The sequence below is a fragment of the Rhinolophus sinicus genome, chromosome 5 (genome assembly GCF_057876585.1).
Source record: "Rhinolophus sinicus isolate RSI-liver-muscle chromosome 5, RSI-T2T, whole genome shotgun sequence".
Taxonomy (NCBI): Eukaryota; Metazoa; Chordata; class Mammalia; order Chiroptera; family Rhinolophidae; genus Rhinolophus; species Rhinolophus sinicus.
Window position 1 is genome coordinate 84,931,168 of NC_142505.1, and position 21,760 is coordinate 84,952,927.

General features: G+C 40.8%; 1 long non-coding RNA gene across 1 annotated transcript; it reads left to right on the forward strand.

Moving 5' to 3' along the window:
- Positions 1–2,294: 2,294 nt before the first annotated feature.
- LOC141567121 (uncharacterized) lies at positions 2,295–19,004 on the forward strand. Its single transcript, XR_012489515.2, has 2 exons — positions 2,295–2,425; positions 18,836–19,004. It is a non-coding gene; the product is annotated as an uncharacterized LOC141567121 (long non-coding RNA).
- The last annotated feature ends 2,756 nt before the right edge of the window (positions 19,005–21,760 follow it).

Consider the following 21,760-nt stretch of genomic DNA (forward strand, 5'->3'; position numbering starts at 1 on the left):
AACTTTCAGGGAAGTAAAAATCTTTGGTTGTAATTTTTTAATTAAAACTTTTATTTGTTTGTATGTAGGTACTTTTCTTTTGTATTATAAAGGAATTTTAGCATTTGTTTTTTAACATATTATGGTACAAGAAAAGTTATGTAACAAATAATTACAAAACACAAGAACAGATACAAGGTACAAGAAATTTTATGTACCGGTAACAAATTTATGATATTTACACATCATAGAAGGCCAAGAACTCTTTGTCTTTGCAAGTTCATTGTAAGTTCAACAAAACCAATTACCGTATTCCAGGGTATTATTTTGTATATGAATATTATTATTGATTTCTAGAGTTACACTTTTAACGCATAAGCACAAAGAAAGGAATTAAAAACATTTATGTAGCTGCAGAATTAGTACTACCCATGTATAATGTGTGTCCTTATTTTTCCCTCACAAATTTGGGCAAAAAAAAATGCACACTATACATGGCAAAATACGGTAATGTGTTAATAAAGAAGAAATTAAAGTGCTATGCCCCATATTTTTATATTTTGATACCTTACTCAATACAATTTGTTCCTTTGTAATACTATATATTTTATTTTACGCTCTTAAAAATATGATTCTGTGATGGAGTCCAGAGGCTTTACCAGAGTGCCAAAAGCCCCCATCACACAGAAAGTTAGGTCTGCCTGCAAACAGGTCTAATTTCTGAGACAGAAAAGTAGCCATAATGCTTTATGACCATATATTGGTCTTGAAAGATAAATTCTTTAATGGTTTTGACTAATGCAAAAACAAAATATACTCTCAAAGGATAAAGATATGCCGCCATTGGAAATACTTTTGAAAAAAATTCCATCAACAAAGACTGAGTTTTATATCCAAAATTATCAAGCCTTCTATTACATCTCATCTTCTAACATGCAAATAATCCATTCATTTAGTGAATAGTTACTGAGGGTCCATTATGGGCCAGGTGCTATTGCAAGTACGGAGTAAAGTGCAGTGAGCAGCACACACCTGGTGTCAGCCCTGATGTAGCTGATATTTTGATGGAAAGAATCAGCCACACAAAAAAAAGGTAAGTAAATAAATCAGACAACATTAGATATTGCCAAGTGCTGTGATGAAAATAAAGCAGGACACGGTTCTAATCTAGAGAGCGAGAAGGGATAGCACGGTGACGAGGTGGTTGGTTCTGACATTGCACTCACTCCCCTAGTTCACAGCCTGGCTCCACGCCCCACTGGCTCTTTAACTTAGATCCATGTTACACAATCTCCCTAGTCCCCGGGTTTTGTTATCTGCAAAATAACAAACAGGTGAGCATTACCAACCTCAAAAGATTGTTTTAAAGAATCTGGGTACTCCCAACATCTTCCTAAGAGCCAAGCACAGAGTTTTGAACATTTTGGTAAATTTTTTTTGAAGATGTTTCCTTCTTGGCCTGCGGGGAAAGAGCTGTCTAGATCAGAGTCTAAGAGTTCTGTTATTTTTATCCAACAGCACAGATTGAAACTGAAGTGGAAGAAGAACTCAAAATTGCCACTGTTCTCTCCCATATCCTATGAAAACATAGGGCCTGGCTGGCTGAGCAAAGTCAATGAGGGAAATTGTCTCGGAGCTAATGAAGAAGGATGGGTCAGATTTCTGGCAGGTGGACATATTTCTAAGTGAAAAATTGTGTGGTTAGCACACAGTGTCAAGAAGGGGAGAGATGGGTTCTGTGGCAAAGGGAGGCTTCTCTCATCAATATTTATTGAGAGAGCACTACCTGAGGGTGGCAAGACTGACAAGCTCCCTCTCTCATGGAGCCTGCATTCTAGTGGGGAAGACAGACAATAACAAGTACATAAGCATTCAGCTATTAGTGAGGAAATAGAGACCATTTCAGGCAGTAAGAACTGCTCTGAAGAGAATAAGCAGGGTAATTGGATGGATGCTGACTGGAAAGGAGTTGGGAGGAATTTAAAGTCACTTTGGCTTCTATGTGGATAACGCGTTAGGCGGGGATATGAGCAGAAACAGGGAGACCTCTCCGTGCAGGAGGCTACTGTAGTGAACCTTGTGAGAGATGATGGTGGCTGGGACCAAAGTGGTGAGGATGCAGATGAGAGATGCAGGTGGACAAATGAGTCAGCTGAAACAGGAAAAGCAGGCACAAAGGCACACATAACAAAAGGTAACAGAATGTGAGTTTAGAGCGGAAAGAACACTCTAGATTATTCTGACCCAACCCCCCAGTTTCTGCAGATAAGGAAACCACATCCCAGGAGGGGTATGTGGCTTGCCCATCATCTCAGAAGCATGACTAGTCTCTGAGCCTCCTGGCCTCACATCCAGGACTTTTTCCACCACACCATTCTGAAAACCCACAGACAACTGGAGGAGGAACAAGCATGCAGGGGAGAAAAAGGACAAGACAAGTGAGAGAGTGAGTAACAGGGAGAAAAGAGAGAGGAAAAGGGGCAGCAAAGGGTCAAAGAAAATGGAACGCAATCAAGATGGAATGATGAGACAAAAATGAAAGTAGGTGAATTAAAGGATGGGGGCAGGCAAGGGAGGACGGAGACCTGTTGCTGGGATTATTTAGGGCTGAGGGTTTCCAGTTGAGGTTTGGTTTAATAGACCATTGCCTGGCTCACCACAGCTGTCAGAGCACCAGCAGCAGCAGTTGGAGCAGCTGCCTGCACCACCTGAGCCACAGGAAAAAACGGCAAGGGAAGTGCAGATGGGCAGGAAGTGGCTCTGGGTCAGAGCCAGGTTAGCCCGGATCACGGTGTTCTTGCCCACCTCTCGGGATGTTCAGAGTCTTCCCATGGAAGCCCAGAGAACAGGCCCATTCTTTATCATCAGCACCATCATCAACGTCATCATCGTAACCAACATCACCGGCAGTCATCCCTGGCATGCTGCTACCATTTCTCGCGGTCAGGCGATGAGCTGGGGACTTCATAGGCATGTCTCTTCCATCCTCACAAAAACGCTTGAGGGAGGGATTACATTCTCTGGTTTACAGATAAAGAAACTAAAGCTTATGTAACTCCCCTAACACCATCTTAGAGCCAGGAAATGGCAGAAAGTCCCTGCTGTTATTTCTGTTTTTCGTGTGTTTTTTTTCTCCTCTCCTCTCCTCTCCTTTCTTCTTCTCTTTTCTCCTCCCCTCTCCTCTCCTCTCTCCTCTCTCCCTCCCCCTCTCAGAAACATGGAGTGCTGAACAGACTTTGCAAGAGGTCCTGGTGCTGTACACGGAAGAGGTCTGTCACATTCTCTCTTCCCACAGATGGAGGATGCTTGGCCTGGGAAGATGAGGTTGATGGAGCTGGGTGAGCCTTTGCTCTCTTCCACCCTCCTGTCTGGTCCCCTCTGCCACCCTCTTCCCAGAATGAGTGCTCAGTCCCAGTGACACAGGCAGCTGACAGAATACAAACAGAACTTTCTTTTCGAGTTTTCACACTGTTTCATTGTTTAAAACGTACAACTATTGACCTTCTCCTTTTCCTTCGAGGCCCTTTCAAATGTCACCCCTTCTATGAAGGTTTTATTTCTCTCCAGGCAAAATAAATTACTCCCTCCTTGGTGCCCTATAGTCTTGCATTTTGTTCTGAAGCGCTTGTTTGCCTCCTTCATCATAGCATGAGGTTCTTGAGAAAAAGGACTGCATTTTAATCATTGCTGTATCCTTGGCACCTAGCACAGTGTCTGGTACCATAAAAGCCATCCGTAAATATTAACTATGCAAAGCAAGAAAGGGAAATGAAATTTGCTGGGGCCACTGTAAATTAGCTGTTTTTCCAACCCTATTTCCTTAACTCAGAAACTCGAATGAAAAAAGTCATTTCCATGAGCATAGCCATATCTCTTCTATTGGGGAGAGATTAAACAGCATATGGATTTCTTTGGGTGGAATAACTAATAAAAGTATTTTATAAGGACTTGAGTTATAAAATTGACCCCTTTTTTAACCCCCAAACTGACATTCTATAAGGAAAATAATATATATGGGCATTCTTTTTTTATTTTAAACTTTTAATTTTAGACTTTTGCTCCACAGACACTAAAAATGAGACGAGTAATTATAAGATTGGAGAATAAGCACGCACATAACTAGTTTTAGAGATAAATATTACATGCTACATGAAATTGACACATTTTTACAGGTAGCTATGAGTAACACTGCAAATTCACTTTACTTCTGATTTGGTCTTTGCAGCTTCTGTTTGATTATTAATGGAAACGTCATAGCATCATTCTCACTGACACGCACTGAAGACAAAAATACACTCTATTTTTCTCATCGGTCCTTGTCTTATTCTTTATTAAAACTATAGACCTAGGCAAAATAAAAAAGGAATGGCAGGAAGAGACTCAAATCACAACTTAGACACAGGCAACAATCCATAACCACTCCACCTATTGATTCACCCATAGGGGACGCTGAGTGGGGCTTGGATGGCAGAGAGAGGCCCATATGCGGGTTGCGTGTAATTCCCAGCACAACGCTTCCAATTCTACCTCCTTTTCTCCCATTCTAGGTATTGGAATACAAGCATGCAAGGAGGATCTCATTATAGGGGCCACTTTCAAGCTTCTCTGATTACATTTAAAATCACTTCATTTATCAACCTCAGAAATCACAAGTATCAGTATAAATAACTATTATTAGCAGTATAATACAAGTCACTTGCCCTCACCTGCCGGAGGCTACAAATAGGGTCATATTTATAAAAACTATGTCTTTCCGATGACTTCCTCACAATGCAATTTGTCCCCATTGAAAGTCATCCTCTAAAGTGGTGCTTCACCTATGCCCACAAATCCCTCTGCAGTTACCATGTGGTGTGTAGCAAGTTTGCTTCTCATGCTCTAGCTCCAGATTGTCTGTTGATATCTGTTATCCACGATCAAACCCTCCTGAAGAGCTCTCAGCTTTGCAGCCTGGGTGGTGGCAAACTGCAAGTGTTGCTGTCTGCCTCTCTTCCCAAAGCTGGCCATTTGCAGGATGCCAGCACGGGGCAGTTTCCATGACCGGAAAGTGGGGAGGGAGAACTGTCTTTTCTCTAACTCTGAACTGTACTGTACTCGTTTTTTAGGGCTGCTGTAAGAAATTATCACAAAATCAATGGCTTAAACCAACACAATTTATTACATTTCTGGAGGCCAGAAGTCCAATAGGGGCCTCACTGGGCTAAAACCAGGGTGCAGACAGGGCTACAGGTTTTTGTTTATTTGTTTTCTGGAACTCCAGAGACAATCCATTTCCTTACCTGCTTCAGCTTCTAGACACTGCCAGCATTTCTCGGCTCATAACCGCTTCCTCTCTCTTTAAAGCCAACAACGCTGCATCCCTCGTCCGCTGCCTCCCTCTTCCCTTGTTAAGGACCCTTTTGGCTACATTGGGCCTACCCAGATAATCCAAAATAATCTCCCTATTTTAAAATCAACTGATTAGCAATCTTAATTCCACCTGCAACCTTAATTCCCCTTTGTCAGGGATCCTAACACAGTTGTAGGTTCTGAGGATTAGGGCAGGGACAGCTTTGGGGGTGGGGACACGCTTCTGCCTACACATTGGGGACACTTTGTCACTTGAATTTCAAAGCAGAACTTTTCATGTTCAAAGTTTCTCATGTCATTAATTAACAAATGACTAGTATAACAAGGTTATAAGAAATAAAAGTTAATATATGAAACCTAAATTGTATTTCTATTTACTATTAATATCCTATTGGAAAACAAACAACATCATACATGAGCAATAGCATTCAAGGACACCAAATACCGAGACAGAAATGAATAAATGATATGCAAAAATTCTACACGGAAAACCGTGAAGTGGTGCTGACAGACATTAAAGAAGACCTTTGAAAAAATGAAGTAAACTAAGTTCACAGATGAGAAAACCCAACAGTAAGAGAGCAGTACTTCTAAACTGATCTATAGATTCAATGCAATTCCAAAAAATATTACCAGCAGGAATTTAATTAGAAACTGATAAGTTGATTGTAAAATGTGCAAAGGACACATTAGTCATGTGTGGTTAATATTAATCCAATTCAGTTGAAAAAAAATAATGAGATTCTTCTATGTTCCAATAGGTAAAATAAAAGAGAATCAGCATAATGAAATAATAAGATAGCCATGTGTTCAAATCCAGCTCTGTTACCTGTAACTTTCCCATTCTCAGAAAAACTTCTCGGAATCTTCTGGGGAAGGGTGTGGGATAAAGGATGGGTATAGTTTGCAAAGGCACCCAAGGAAGCTTGGATATAACTCACCACTGTCCTCCTCCCCCAACTAACCACTTGGATAGAGAAGCACTGTTTTAAGTGAATCTTTCAAGTGACACCACGCCACTAGATTTGAAAGGGACCTTAAGGAATATTATATTTACCCAAACGCCTTGTGTTTCAAAAAAGGAAAAGAGAGGTCCAAATGGGGTGAAGTGGCTTCTCAAGATCATAAAATATCAAGGTGACCGTCATGTATCAAGGTTAGACCAGAGCCCAACCCTAGATGACCGAATCTGAGTACAAACCCAGATCTGCCACCAGCCAGCTGGGTAATTCAAAGGTGAGCTTCTGAAATTCACATCCCTTACTTGAAAATATAGGGGGAAATGCATCAATTTTTTTCAGATAATAAGATAACATTTACAATGTGTAGCAAATTGCTTGACACAAAGAAGGTACTCAATAATTTGTTTCTTTCCTCTTTCCCTCTCTGTCTTCTATACCTAGCTGACCTCTCCTTAAATATATGTTTCAACATGCGTCAGTTAGAACTTTAAAATTTTTTAAATTAAAGTATAGTTAACATACAATATTATATTAGCTTCAGGTGTATAACATAGTTATTCAACACTTATATACCTAATGAAGTGATGAGCGTTAAGTCGAGTGACCATCTGTCACTATACAAAGTTATTACAATATTATGGACTACAGTCCCTGTATTGTACATTACATCCCATAACTTACTTATTTTAAAACTGGAAATTTGTATTTCTTATTCTCCTTAACCTTTTTTCACCCTTCTCCTCACTCCCTCCCCTCTGTCAATCATCAGTTTGTTCTCTTTATCTATGAGTCTATTTCTGTTTTGTTCATTTGTTTTGTTTTTTTAGATTCCACATTTAAGTGAAATCATGTGGTATTTGTCCTTCTCTGTCTGACTTATTCCACTTATCATAGGTTCATCCATGTTGTTGCAAATGGCAAGATTTCATTCTTTTCTGATTAAGTCCTATTTGGTGAGGATGTGGAGAAAAGGCAACCTTTGTGCACGGTTGATGAGACTGTTAATTGGTGCAGCCACTATGGAAAACAATATGGAGGCTCCTCAAAAGTTAAAAACAGAATTACCATATGACTCAGCAATTCCATTTCTGAGTATCTATCCAAAGAATACAAAAACACCAATTCAAAAAGATATACGGTCATTGCAGCATTATTTACAATAGTCAAGAAACGGAAGAAACCTAAGTGTCCATCGATAGATGAATAAAGGAGATGTGGTATATATGTACACGAATACTACTCAGCCATAAAAAAAGAAAGAAATCCTGCCAGTTGAAACTTTTGTTGCAAATAACAGAATTCTATTCAGGTTGACATAAGCCAAAGCATAGGATCCTTTATAAGGATGGGGGTATCATGAGGACCCCAAAAGCAAGAACAGAGCCAGGCTTCAGAAAATCGCCTGAACCAGAAACCACAAAGACTCCTATTTTTCCATCTGTCTTCTCTGCTTCTCTCTCTACATCTACTTTTCTCTGTCTCTCTTTTCTCTCTTCTCTCTCTTCTCTCTCTCTCTCTCTCTCTCTCTCCTCTCTCTCCGCTTCTCCAGGTACATGGTAATTCCACAATTTGTGACAGATGTCCTTCATTTACCAGCCCAGTCTCAATCATATTATTTTATTCCCAAAAACAAATTCCTGGGTAAGAGAATTTGGTTAGCCAGTGGCAGGGAAGGGCCAGTAGAGTCATACAACGTAAAACGATGGCCAGGGAGCCACCACTCATGGAGAAAAGAACAGTAGTAGAGGTCATTGTAAGTTGGGCAGAGACACCTGAAAATCTACTACAGTGTGTGCCAACTTGTCGGTAGGCATCTAAGAGGAGTTCTTGTTCATATTTGAAAGATTCCCAGCTTAACAGAGAGGCCCACAATGGCAATGCCTCATGTCTCAATGTTGATACACTAAGGAGTTATATTTTATCTGTTACCAAAGCTTCTTATTGATTTCTTAAATACTCAGAGTCATAACCACAGAACAAGTTTTTTTCAGTCTCTTTCCTTGACTTAGTCATGAGGAGGGTGAGATCAGATATTCTTGCCCGGAAAACCTGGGCTTATGGAAATGCTATTCTTAAGAGAATCATTTCATTTCAGATAGGCTTGGCACTAAAATAAGAGGCCCCTTTCACAGAGTTGCTATGGAAAGCTGCCATGAAATATACACTCTCAGGAAAAATACTGGCTTGATGTTTTTCTGCTCTTCAACAGTTGTTCTCAGGGTCCGGTTATTCTCTAGCTCAGTAGTCTAGTCTGGTTTTCAGCTTGTATACATGACTGCCTTTCTAATAAATGAATTGCATATGAGTTAATTACAGAAAATCAGATTTTTTTTTTTTTTTGCAGGACTTAGCATGGTCCTTTATTGGCAAAACCAATCGCCCCTCTAAGTTTCAGATTTCATTAATTTTCTCCTTAATTAAAACCACTGATTTTAGTGGAAAATTAAAGGAACAACATGTTTCTCTAATGGATGTAAGCTTAGGCTGGGCAAATACCGAAGAGCCATGAATTACTACAAGTACTGCCGTAAAAAAACTATAAGTCTCCTTTACCTCAAATGGTAGCAGCTCTGCTTTGGATTTTTGCTAACACTCAGCAGAAAATATTGCTCAGAAGTTTCAAGCTCAGTTCTCAACTAGGCCATTCTTTTCCACAGGCTGTCTGCATGTTTGGAAAATCTGAATTGATCAAAGCTGAGTATTATGTGTATCAAAGGCATAGCTCTTTCCCCACTTATGAATATGGACGTGCTGATGTCCAGCTCAGAGCCCAGCATTTTCATGTGGACAAGTGGGGATGAAAGGCTGAATGCGAGGAAGAGTTAAATCCAGGAGGCAGGACACATGCCCAAAGTGTTTGCTCTGCATAGCAAAGTGAGAAGTCCACAGATGAGCTTGTATGTATCTCTCATCTTTCTACACGGGATCGGCCCACCACGCTCTATGAATTAACTGCCTTGTTGGGGGCTTCCCTCCTTTTCAGTTAGCTCCTCCTCTGAGAGGATCTAGAGTCCCATCAAAGAGGAATGTGACTTCAAGAAAACCCACACTAAGATGTAAGTTAATAATGGCTGCTAAGCACAGACCCTCTTCTTCACAACACACTCCTGGGAAACGAGTAGTAAAAACATTTGTGCACAGTCACATGGCAGTCGGTACATAGAAAATGATTTTCCTCATATGCAAACCTTTATATTTAGGAACTTAACCTTTAGATATGTGTCCTACAGGAATGTTTGGTTGAGTGGACCAGGATTTTTAACACTGTATCTAAAAATAAAAAAATATATATCATTAGTGCAATAGTTACATTATGGTATGTCTATATGGTGGAATACCAAATGGCCAGTAAAAGGAATGGAGCATAGCTGCGTATTAGAACGTGGGAGAGTATCCACAATACTTGGTCAAATGAAGAGAGCAACACAGTACCTATCCTATGATTTTACTTTTATAAAACAATATATTTCTATGTACCTGTGTGTTTGTGTGTTATGTGCGTGCGCGCACACACACACACACACACACACACACACACACACAGAGATCCAGAGGATATATAACACACTGTAGCAGGAAAAAGTGAGTCTGGAATGGATGTAAAAGAAGAACTCACTCTTTTTACTTTATACACTCTGATAGTGTTTGAATTTCCTATCATTACAAGGCATTTTATAATTTAAAAAATAAGACAACTATAACTAGGTAAGGAATTTCAGTTCTGGAGATGAATGGTGGTGACAGTTTCATAACAATATGCATGTGCTTAATGCCACTGAACTGCATCCTTAAAAATAGTTGAAATGGTAAGTATCGATGTTAAGACTATTTTATCACACTTTTTTAAATGGCCTCCTTCACAAGGGCATCTCCATTACATAAGGAGTGCGCAGTCTTTTGCATTAAAGATGAGGCTGGGAAGGGAGCCTGGCCTTGTTTGTAAAGTGCTCTGCATGTGGCGCCAATGATTTAGATCTGAATTGACCCAAGTTAGGGGTCTTTAGGGTACCTAGAGTCACAGATGATGTCTGGAGAGGTTAGGAGAAAACCAAGGTCACCTTCCCCTGTGAGCCTCATCGGAGACTTCCCTTTGGTAGATGCTTAGAGGGAGATTCTTCATGGTACCCAATCACCATCCCCACAATCCCCTCCCCTCTTCAGTAATGACTTTTGCTTTCTTTTAAAGCTGAGCCTATCCAGAATAATGTAATATGTTAATGCTTTTGCATACAGCTGCCTAAACTAATTTTATCTTATTAGACCTGCACTGAAATTCCTTAAGAGTCCATATTACATTTTCTGACATTTAATTGCATGGAATTATAACTTTCAAGCTTACCCATGCATATTTGACATAGGAAAGCGATTTCACCATTTATAAGATAGAAATAACAGTCCAAGCCCAACTTGGACACTTCTATCAAGGAGTGTCTTTAATTTAAAGTGAACCAATCAGTAACCATTTGTTGAGTGCCTACTGCGTGAGCCAGGTAGAACATACAAAGAAGCACTAAGCAAATGCCTAACTGTAAGGGACTTAACGTCTGTAAAGGAAATAATTCATATTCAAAGAATTGGATTGGATTGGATTGGATTGGATCGGATTGGATTACACTGAATTGGATTCTTTTGATTTGCTACAAAAAACATTTAATATCCATTAAGATATCCCCCTGCGCAAGGAGTATGGTTTTAAAAAAAAGAGAGTAAAAATACTAATAAAATATGTTCCCTCTCCAACAAGAGTCGCAACTGAGGGGACAGCAGGAATGAACCAACTAGAATGCAAATCGTATTGTAATAGTGACATAATAAACTTATGAACATAAATTATGAAGAGGACCAGATTCATTCTATCTGTAGTGATCAGAGCAGCCTTTATAAAAGACTGGAACACAGGAGCAGAAGGGAGGGGTGGGGGGTAGGGTTATGCAGGTTGAGAGAACAGCTTGAGCCAAGGCCTGGAGGGGAGAATGTGCCAGAGTGTTCAGGGAACACAGAGAGGTTCATTTCATCTAGAGCATAGCGTACAGTATGGGGGGCAAGGCTCTCTGCATGAGATAAATTAGGGGAGGGAGATTGGAGCCAGAGCCTTGAGGCATTTGTGAGGAATCACAGAGTCCAAGGGCTTCGGAGGTTGAAGAGAACTCAGTGTTTAACTCGTGGAGGTTTTATCCACAGGAAGCTATGGCCTCTCACCCAGGTCACTACACCAGCTTTTAACTATTCTTTCCATTCCTGCTCTGCCCCCCTCTAGTTTGTTCCCCATACAGCAGCCAAAATGGTCTTTCGGAGATTGCAAATCAAATCATATCACACTTCTACCCAGAATCTTTGTTTCCTTCTCTCTCAGAGTAAGTTCAAAATGTTAACGTGACCTTGAGACTGTGTAGATAAGGGCCCCACCTCTCTGGCCTCATCTTGTACCAAGACACCCCATTTCTTCCATTCCATATGCTTCAGTCCACCCGGAAGGCTCCTCCCGGATCCTAGCCTGCTCTGTAGTGCCAGCTGCAAGCTGGAAAATAGCAGGAGGTCAATACCTAGCTGTGCAGTGAAGTCAGGAATGCAGGCATGCGTGTATGCTTGCATTCATGAATCAGCTCTACAAGCTCCATTGCCAGGACCATCCACCCTGACCATGGAAGGACTACAGGGGCAAGAGACTCCCGATTCTGCTTGGAGAGCAAAGGACAAATGGAAACACATGGAGAAAGTTTCTGAGGAACGTCAGGGGGATTTTAGAGCAGGAACAAGGGCATCGCTGAATTGACCCTCCATGGAGTCCAGATGGGGCACGAGAAATTAGAAAAAGGAACACAGCCTGAGAACACAGCAAGGCTGACTAGGTCCAAAGGAGTGTGAGAGACACGTTTGTGAGATTGTGATCACAGAGAGATTCCAATAGGATCTTCTGTTCCGATAGAACAGAAGATCTGCTTGAGGCAGAGCTGCAGGGTAGCTGGAGTGGTGAGTCATAGGAATCAAGGTCAAGAAATTGTTAGACCAAGAGCTGAGGTCACCTGTTAATAGCTCACCGCTGGACCCTTTTTATGGTATGTATACTTGTAACCCCCCATTTTTTTTGTCGGTTTACTTGCTATTGTCCAATTTTCACCCCCTCAAACTAGATTATAATCTCCTCGAGGACAAGGGCATGTAGTTTTTTAGTGTAATATCTAGTCTCTGTCATAATCTGAGATACTCATTAAATATTTGGACAATGAATGAATGAATGACTACCCCTCACTGTCTCTCATCCATCTTTTTAAATTTGAAGGGGGCTCTGTGTCTCGCAGTTGTGTGGTATGGGTGAAAAAACACTTGGAGAGTTGTGAAGACATAGTTTTACCAAGCTGTTAAACTCTGGATCCTATACAATTGTTTGTATTATTCTTTAGTTGCTTAATTTGTTCTCTCCACTCTGACAGTACATACTTTCAGGTCAAGACTCAAGTCTTATATAAGACTTCATTTCTAGACCCAGAGCATCCAGAAAATACTGGGAAAATAATAATTAGGTGTATGGCACCCGTGAGGGGACGTTTTGCAGCTAACCAGACTTTTGGAGTCAGACAACTGCCCCCACCAGTGATATTCATGATCTTACTTGGCGTCCTCATCTGAAAAATAGGGACAAAGTCAGGCTATATAGGTTACAGGGTTGGTGTAAAGCTTAAATGAGATAATATATTTAACGACTCCGTGCATGGTAGCTAAAGGTAAAAATATTTTCTTATCTTTGTGTGGCCTATGTAAGCTACAGTTGCATTTAGAGTTTGTCATTATTTGCAACTCTTGTTCTTCCTGGTACCTTGGCCATAAGGAACATTTCCTTTCCTGCTTTGCTTCAGCCCCAGGGCTTCCTGACCCCAGAGCTGCTCTTCTCCAGGACCAGGTTAGTCTGTAGAGTCCGCTCCCTCAGGGGTCTCATGACCTCAGGCGCCGATCTGGCCGTGTGTAGCTCGATGCTGCCCTCTGGTGGTGGCATTTTGATCTGCCCCCATGCACTGACCTTCCCAGTGATACATACCATTAAGGTACAAAGATGAACTATAGAAAGAGCACCAATCAGGAGATTCCCTGGAGATTACAGCGTAGCCGTGAGGGATGCACTGCGTCAATGGATTTGTTTGGCTCACTTACTCTTCTCAGCATGCTCCTACCTCCACCCAGGGGATGGCTATTAAATGGTGCAGTCCATACCACTGAAAAACTCAGCATCTTCAAGGGTTTTAAGAGCTCCGTTGATATAATTCTGAAGCTCTGAGCGGGGCAGTGTCTAGCCTAAGATCACACAGCTAAACTACGACTTTGGCCTCTTAAGTCCTGTATGATAGCCCCCTGCCAGGCCACTTTCCTTCTGTGAGGAAAAAGTCAAGGTGTTCAGCATAAAACGCTACTTCCTCCAGGAACACATCACATTGTCTCTGCTGAAATTAACCTAAATGGCCACAGCAGACCCAGGCGCCATCTTCACTTCTTCCCTTTTTCCCATCCTTCATATCCAGTAAATAAGCAGACCCTTTGTTTGTCCATATTCTCTGTCTACCTGCTAGCCTCCATCTCCTCTGCTACTTAGTACCATGCACAATCTCTCTTGCTTGGAAAACTACAGTTGTTTCCTAATGGCTCTCTCTGCTTTCTCTCTCCTTCCATCTTTTGCACCTCCTCCCTCCTCCCAGCAGCCAGAACGAGCTGCTGTTAGATCACAGAACCATCCTGTTTAAAACCCTTCTCATTGCACTTAGAATAAACCAACCCTTCACCATGGTCTACACATCCCTGACTCCCATCTCATCGCACACCTGTGCCCACTTGGTTCTTCACATTCCAACCAACCTCATCCCTGTTCTGTGCCTCCAAGGCCAGCCTTTGGTCCTTGCACTTGATGTTCTCTCTGCCTGGACTACTTTTCCCTGCACTCTCCTTGTGACAGGCACGACCTCTTCCTTCATCTCAGCTTAGATGTCACCTCTTAGGCCTCCAATCACCACCCTTCCTAAAGTATCCTCCCCACTGTTCTTCTCTCATTACTCTTGATTATGTCTCCCTATTAATTTCCTTCATGATTACAGTCACACTCTTTGTAATTATCTTCTTTCTTTGTTTAATGAATATCCTCCATTAGAATAAAACTTCCAGGAGGGAAGAGATCTTGCCTGCCCCTTGCTGTATTTTCAGTGTCTGGTACATAACAGATGCTCAGAAAAGTGCTTCTGCAAGGAGGAACAACATTTTATATGCTGTGGCATTGGCAAACTTTCCACCACCTGCAGCCGCTGCCCCTGCCATGGCCAGCCTTGTGGAACCATCTTAATCAGACCATGCTCTTCTGTTGGCTGACTGAGTGAATAAGCATGTATGAAGGGTCTCATTTTCCCCACAGCATGCCATGTGTGGATGTTTATACAGGCATAGGCCAAATTTTACATATTTAGACAAAATCACATTTCCTCTTCCATGTAATTTACAGTAATTAGTGAATTTGTATTCCTTCTCAGAGACATCGCTGTAAGTCATAGTAACAAGATTTGATCATCCTAAATGCCATCCCATTGCATTAATACAAACTTGATATTATGTTTATTTGATGATGGTTTCTCCCTGCAAGTAGACATTCAGGAATTATTTCCAAGAAAAATAACGGAGTAGAGAGCCTGCAGTTGCCATTAAAATTAAAACCAGAAATCATTTTGCGTGTGTTATTCTTCTCTGGTTCCACCTCCAGCAATGAGTGGAAACAGGTTCCTAAGGGTGCATAATAGGGATGCATGTCACGAGAGTCAGAAATAATGAACCAATATCCTTCAGAAACTCTGCAGCAGACGCCACCACAGAAAGCAGGCTGAGTGGGACAGTATGCACGTGAAGAAAAATAAACATCCCAGCCAAGAAATATGCAGACGCACATTGATATGTGCACACAGCATCAGGTCTCCTTTTGACTCAGCAACAATAATCTGGTTACACAAGAGTGAAATTTCAGTCAGCTCTGGCTCTGGATGTAGAAGGTGCTGAATCACCTGCCCAGGGGAAGCTGCAGAAATTCAGCACTTTCAAAGACAGCAGCGAGCTGATAGAATTACCGTCTGGCTCACTGAACACAGCTCACTCGGCCCTGCCAGCCTGTCTTTGGAGCAAACCTGCTTTTTCAAGTGCCCATCACAGTTTACTCTCCCTGCACCATTTCCCTGCATCAGCTCATCCTTCTCCACGGTACATGAAAAGTGAAGAGAAGGGAAGCCAAGAGGGAAAGGAAAGAATGGGGATTAATCACATTCGCCTAGATTTGCTCATCGAGTCTTGCTCTGTAGCCTATTAATTATACTAGGGTGTCATCTCCTCGTCTTATTTCCTATTCAGAGTAAAAAAATATTTAGGTTAACTTAGCTGATCGTCAAATACTCTTTTTCTGTCTTCAAATCATTTTCACCTTTATCATTTAAGTGTCTGCTGCTCAATATATGTGAGAAACACATGCTTCCTGATTCAAGACTCAAATGCTTTAGGGAAACCTGTTTTAAACATAAATTTGAGGGGCAGGGGATGAACAACGATGAAAAGGCAAGGTGAGCAATCACGTGACTTAACATGCTGACTAAACCTAATTAATAACCTGAATGGCAGTTTTTATCAAGACACACCAGGCAGGCGCAAGATGTTTGTCCCAATGACCCAACTTTTCTCTTCAGGATTTATGGGTCACAGAACGTTTATTTTTTGTGGCCTGTGTTTGCTGAAGGGAAGAATCTACAAAGGAAGATGGGATTCAGTGCCAGATGATAAAGATCTAAAATGACTTCAGTTTTGGGTAAAGCTCATGAACTCTGGCCTCAGCAGACCTCAGAAAACACAGATGGGTGGATACACTCAGAAAAACACCCGTTTATCAATGAGGTTTCCTTCTAAGCTACATTTTACACGGCAGTTTTATGAATACCTTCATCCCACAGTTGAACAATCTGAACCAGCAAAGGTCAAGAATGGCCTGTATACAAAGCTAAGCAGTGGAAAAAGCTGTGTGTGCGAGGAGTCAGACTTCTTAACATCTAGACACACCTCCCGCCACATATGACCTTGTAATGTTGGGGAAATTCTTTAATCTGGCTAAGCCTCCATTTCTTCATTAGGAAATGTGGACAACTAATTCCTGCCCCACCCATCTCTCTACCTGGGTGGTTGTGAACTTTAAGTGAAAGTGAGAGCTGTTTGAAAACGTTTAGGACTCCACAGTGTAAGACGTAATAAGTGTGGTGATGATGATGTTGGTGGTAGCCTGGCTGCTGATGGGGTATCCCGAGGTCTACGCACTCAAGTCTCCACCCCAAACTGCATAAAGGAATGAACTGACAAAGCCAGGTACCGAGCTATGACACTAGAGAACAGGCAAGGGGCTTCGGCCCCAGGTACAATGTTTAGGAGATACCCACGCCCAAGGGAACAAGGGCCATCCCAGTTGTAACTGTGCCACCATGACTTGTTCAGAAAGTGACAGCAGTCAAATGACTTAGCCCTCTGAGTGTATTGGGTTAGAAGGTAACGGAGTGACACTGAGTTAGGTGAGACTCTCAAGTCTACTGTTAACTACTGGTGTGGCCTTGCACAGGTAGCTTCACGTTTAATTTTTATTGTTTTAATTTTTCAAATTAACGTACAGTGAAATTTATTTTCATGGTGTACAGTTCTGTGAATTTTGACACATGCATAGATTCATGAAGCCGCCAGTACAATTAAGATATAGGATGATTCTATCACTGCATGAAACTTCTGCATGCTTTCCCCTTGTAATCACGCCCTCCTGCCACCCATAATCCATGGTGAAGACTGAGCTTTTTTAAATACTGTTTCTTTTAAATACTTTCATTGTATGGATTGACCACAATTTGTTTAGCCATTTAGCTGCTGAAGTGTGTTTGACTTGTTTCGAGTTTCGGTCAACAATTATGAACAGAGTTTCTATAAAAACATTTGTGTACATGTTTTAGAGGATAAATATGTTTTCATTTCTCAAGAGCAGGCGATGGTCACCTTTTTCTGTATAGAACCAGATAGCAAATATTTCAGATATGAAATATTAGGTTGGTGCAAAAGTAATTGCAGTTTTTGCAATTTTTAACCTCTTAAACCGCAATGACTTTTGCACCAACCTAATATTTTAGCTCTGTGGACACTACAGTTTCTGTTACATAGTGTGAAAGCAGTCTGACAATACATAAAGGAGTAAGTGTGCTTGTGCTCCAATAAAACTTTATTTACAAATGTAAACAATGCTGGACTTGGCCTGTTGTCCATAGTTTGCCAGTCCTTGCTCTGTTATAAATGCCCAGAAGTGGAATTGCTGGTTCATATGATGGGTATTTTTTAAACTTCGTAGTAAGGTGCCCAACTTTTTCAGAGTGACTGTACAAGTTTGCATTGCCATCAGCGGCATAGAAGGGTTCCACTTCCACAGCCTCATCAGCACTTAGTATTGTCAATCTCTTTCATTTTAGCCATTCTCATAGGTATGCAGTGATATTTCACAGTGGCTTTAGTTTGCATTTCCCTAATGGCTAATAACGTTCAACTTCTTTTCATGTGCTTATTGGTTATTCCTATATTATCTTTGCTGAAATGTCTGATCAAGTCTTTTGCCTACTTTTTAAATGGGTAGGTGGTTTTACTGTTGAATTTTGAGATTTCTTTACATATTCTGAACATAAGTCCTTTTTGAATATATTATTTGCTAATATTTTCTCCTAGTCTTTTCATTCTCTTAACAGCATCTTTTGCAAATAAAAATTCCTAATTTTGATGAACTCCAAATATTTTCTTTTATGGATAGTGCTTTTGGTGTTATTTTTAAAGACCTCTTTGGCTAACCCTAGATAATGAGGATTTTCTCAATTTTTTTTTTTTCTGAAAGTTTTGTAGCTCTACATTTTACATTTAGATCTATGTAAATGAATCTGTGATCCATAGTAAGTTTTTCATGTAGAGTGTAAGGTTTAAGTTCAGTTTATTCTATTATATATGTAAGTGCAAATTCCTCTAGCATCATTTTGTTGAAAAAAAAAATATTCTTTTTCCATTTAATTGCCCTTGCACCTTTGGCAAAACACCTTTGGCAAAATATGAACTGGCCCATTGCAATGTGGTATCCTGGATTGGAACATGGGGTACAAAAAGGATATTAGTGGAAAAATTGTGGTAAAGTCAAATAAAGTCTAGAGTTTGGTGACAAGTATTGTACCAATGTTAATTTCTTAGTTTTGCAAAACGTATCATGGAAATGTAAGATTTAAACATTAAGAGAAACTGAAAGAGGGGTATATAGGAACTCTGTACTGTCTTTGCAACTTTCCTATAAATCTATAATCATTTCAAAACAACAAGTTTATTTAAAGAATCAATTGGCCATATTTGTATTTGGACTCTCTCTTCTGTTCAAGTGTTCTACACGCCTATCCTTTTATCAATTCCCACTATCTTTCTTACTGTGGTGGCTTCACTGTCACTGAACAATTTATAAAATGTATTTTGTTTGTGAATCTCCCCTACAGACCAGAAGCTCTGCCGGGACAGGCACACACACAGAAGTCAAGTTCCTGTTTACTGCTGAATCCCTAGGACCATGTCTGGCCTACGGCACGCACTGAAAAAATTCTTCCATGAAGTGAATTAAAAAATGAATTTTTTGATTGACTGAATAAAACACATCTGAATCAGTAATTCTGCTTCCATGACTGCCAAGCCATTGGGAATGCCAAGTAGAGAGCTAAATAAATATGGGTGGCTGAATAAATAGCCAGAAAAGGTGAGAGATCAGTCTTTGTGAAGTATGCTGCATTTAAGTACTACTTCTCACCCACCCTCCAAGTCTCTTCCTTCAGTCCCTTTTCTCCCTGTTGTCTGTTCTATCCTACAGCGTATGTGATCTCACGACCAAGGAGTTCCAGGTCAAATTATGACAAGACCTACCATGATCATGACGCAGGCAAAACTCTTAGCACAGAGCCTGGAACATGTTCGGCGAACGTTAGCCTCAACTATTTTTAATCATTAAAAAAAACAAAAACAGATTTGAATATTTTACTTGACCCCCACATGATTGTATTCATTCATAAAATATTTATCCATAAAATATCTGACAGGATTTACAGCCTTTGTACTAGAAGCCATGCATTTTGCCAGGAGTTGGAGACACAACAGAGAACAGGACAGATAAGTTCCTGCCCTGGAGAGTAAATTATTTGAATGAGCATTCCAACCAATTGACTCCACGTGCCCAAACCTAATGCACTGTGAAGACTTTGGTCCATGTGGGTCACAAATTTGATTTGTAAGCAAAACTCACCGCTGTCCGTTCTTAAAGAAACCCTATCCATATTCTGGTAAGGTAGATCTGTGCTAATGTTCACAACTAGAATAATTGGCTTGTGATTTCCAAGTGTGTGGGAAATAGGAAAGAAGGAAGAGCTAATTCTGGAAGGCCTGCTGAAGGGACCAAGGAGAAAGGGGTGTGAGTGGCCTTCAGAGCTCTTCCAGCTCCAGGACGTGATGGCTGGTTTCCCCCCCGCTCCACCCTCCACTCCAATAGAACATGCAGTGTGTTTTAGTAATTCACACATGTGAACACACACATACCCCTACCAACCACACTTTCTTAATGTAATTAATGATTTTGACTCTTATCACTGTCTTCAACTCTGAACCAAAAATGGGGGTGGGAGCAGCGGGAGAGAATTCAGTAAATCTCTTATCATTGGGGAAAAAATATTTTCGAGGCCCACTTCAGGTAGCTTAGGGAGGACCCCTTAGTCAAAAATCCTTTCTCATTCTGCATCAAACACACTTTCCCATACCTGTGTTGTTGCTTTCATATATGCATTCCTGAGCCACTGTAACTGTCATTTAATAACCCATAAAAGCTCTTCAGTCCCCTTCTTTGGAGAATTAGGCAACAAGTAAGCACACCTGACTTCTGCCTTGTGTTATCCCCATTGTCTAGGAAGAAATGGAGTTATATACTAGGCAGCTCATTAGACATTTTTCTCTTTTAAGTATGCCTTGCAACTTGAATACTTTCGTCTCAGTTAAAACTGCATCCTTAGCTAATTAACAGCAAAACAATGAAGCGACTGTGCTGGCTGTTGAAAATAAACACAGTTTCCCAGCAAAGCCAACTCATTACACATGGGCAACCATGATCTTTGAAACCAATTTTCTGCAAAGACTAATAAGACAAACTGCTTTTTCTGAATATCCACCTCTGAGATGTATCTAATTCTGTTTACGGTGATAAAATCTTCCCAGTGGAATAGCTCTCTGATCCTGTAACCTCATAATAAACACGGCACAGAGCCTGATTCATTTATATCATTCCTGTGTGCCAAATCAAAACATTTGGCCTGTCTCCTCAGCTCCAGGATAAGCAGATCCAGGAAGGTTAGCCATTATCAAGGATGTTACACTCCACATCATTTGAATAGAAATCATGTGTTTTGGAAGTTTTCACAGACAAGCATCGCAATCTTGGCAGCAGTCTGCTAATATTTAATAAAGGTCTACAGAGTAGAACCACCAATTTTGTAGACATTTATCTTCTTTACACTGCCCCCAGGGAAAAGTCTAACTGTAAATGCTAAACAGTACTTGGAAATTTTAAATCTAGCCTCCCTCACACTCGGCTGCCCTTTTGGCTGGCTAACGTTCAGTTTGCAAAATGCATTGGTCATAACTGTCTTTTCATTTGTAGGTATAGTCACAGCAACTCTCCGCTGGCCATAGATGATGGAAAAAATTGCTTTGGTGTGAGGCATTTTATATTAGGGCACGGTCACAATGCTGAAAACAAGGTAACTGGTGGGCACTGAAGAGCTACCGTGTGCAGGGTGAAGGCTCCATTACAGAAGAAGAAAATCTGCTGAACACTAGAATTGGTTGGTAGGTTAAAAACAACAACAACAACAACAAAAAAAAAACGGCTGATTGGTTGGTTGGTTAGTTCATTAAATACTTTATTCAACAATTATGTATTGAGCACAATATGCTAGGGACTGAGCCAGGCGCTGATATATGATGGGCAAAGGCTTCCCCAAATGAAATAGGACCCTACGCCTTCTGATAAAATCCCTCGTTTACTTCGATGGTCACTCAGTTATTGGCTGGACAACAACTGGACACCTGCTGTGGGTCCATCACTGTTATGTTTAGGTAGGGGAGAACAGTAACTAACAACCGCATCTGCTTAGTATATCCTCTAGGCTTTACATGTATTATGATATTTAATCCTCATGTAAAATATCCACCTATAAGGTAAGTATGTTTTTTATACCCATTTTACAGGTAAGGAAATACGGTAATTTCCCTAAGGTCACACTGCTACTGAGTGGTGGGTCTAGGATTTGAACTTGGATTGTATGGTTCTATAGCCCACCACACAAACTGTAATATAGAGAAGGCAGAAATCCAAGTTCCTGTTCTAG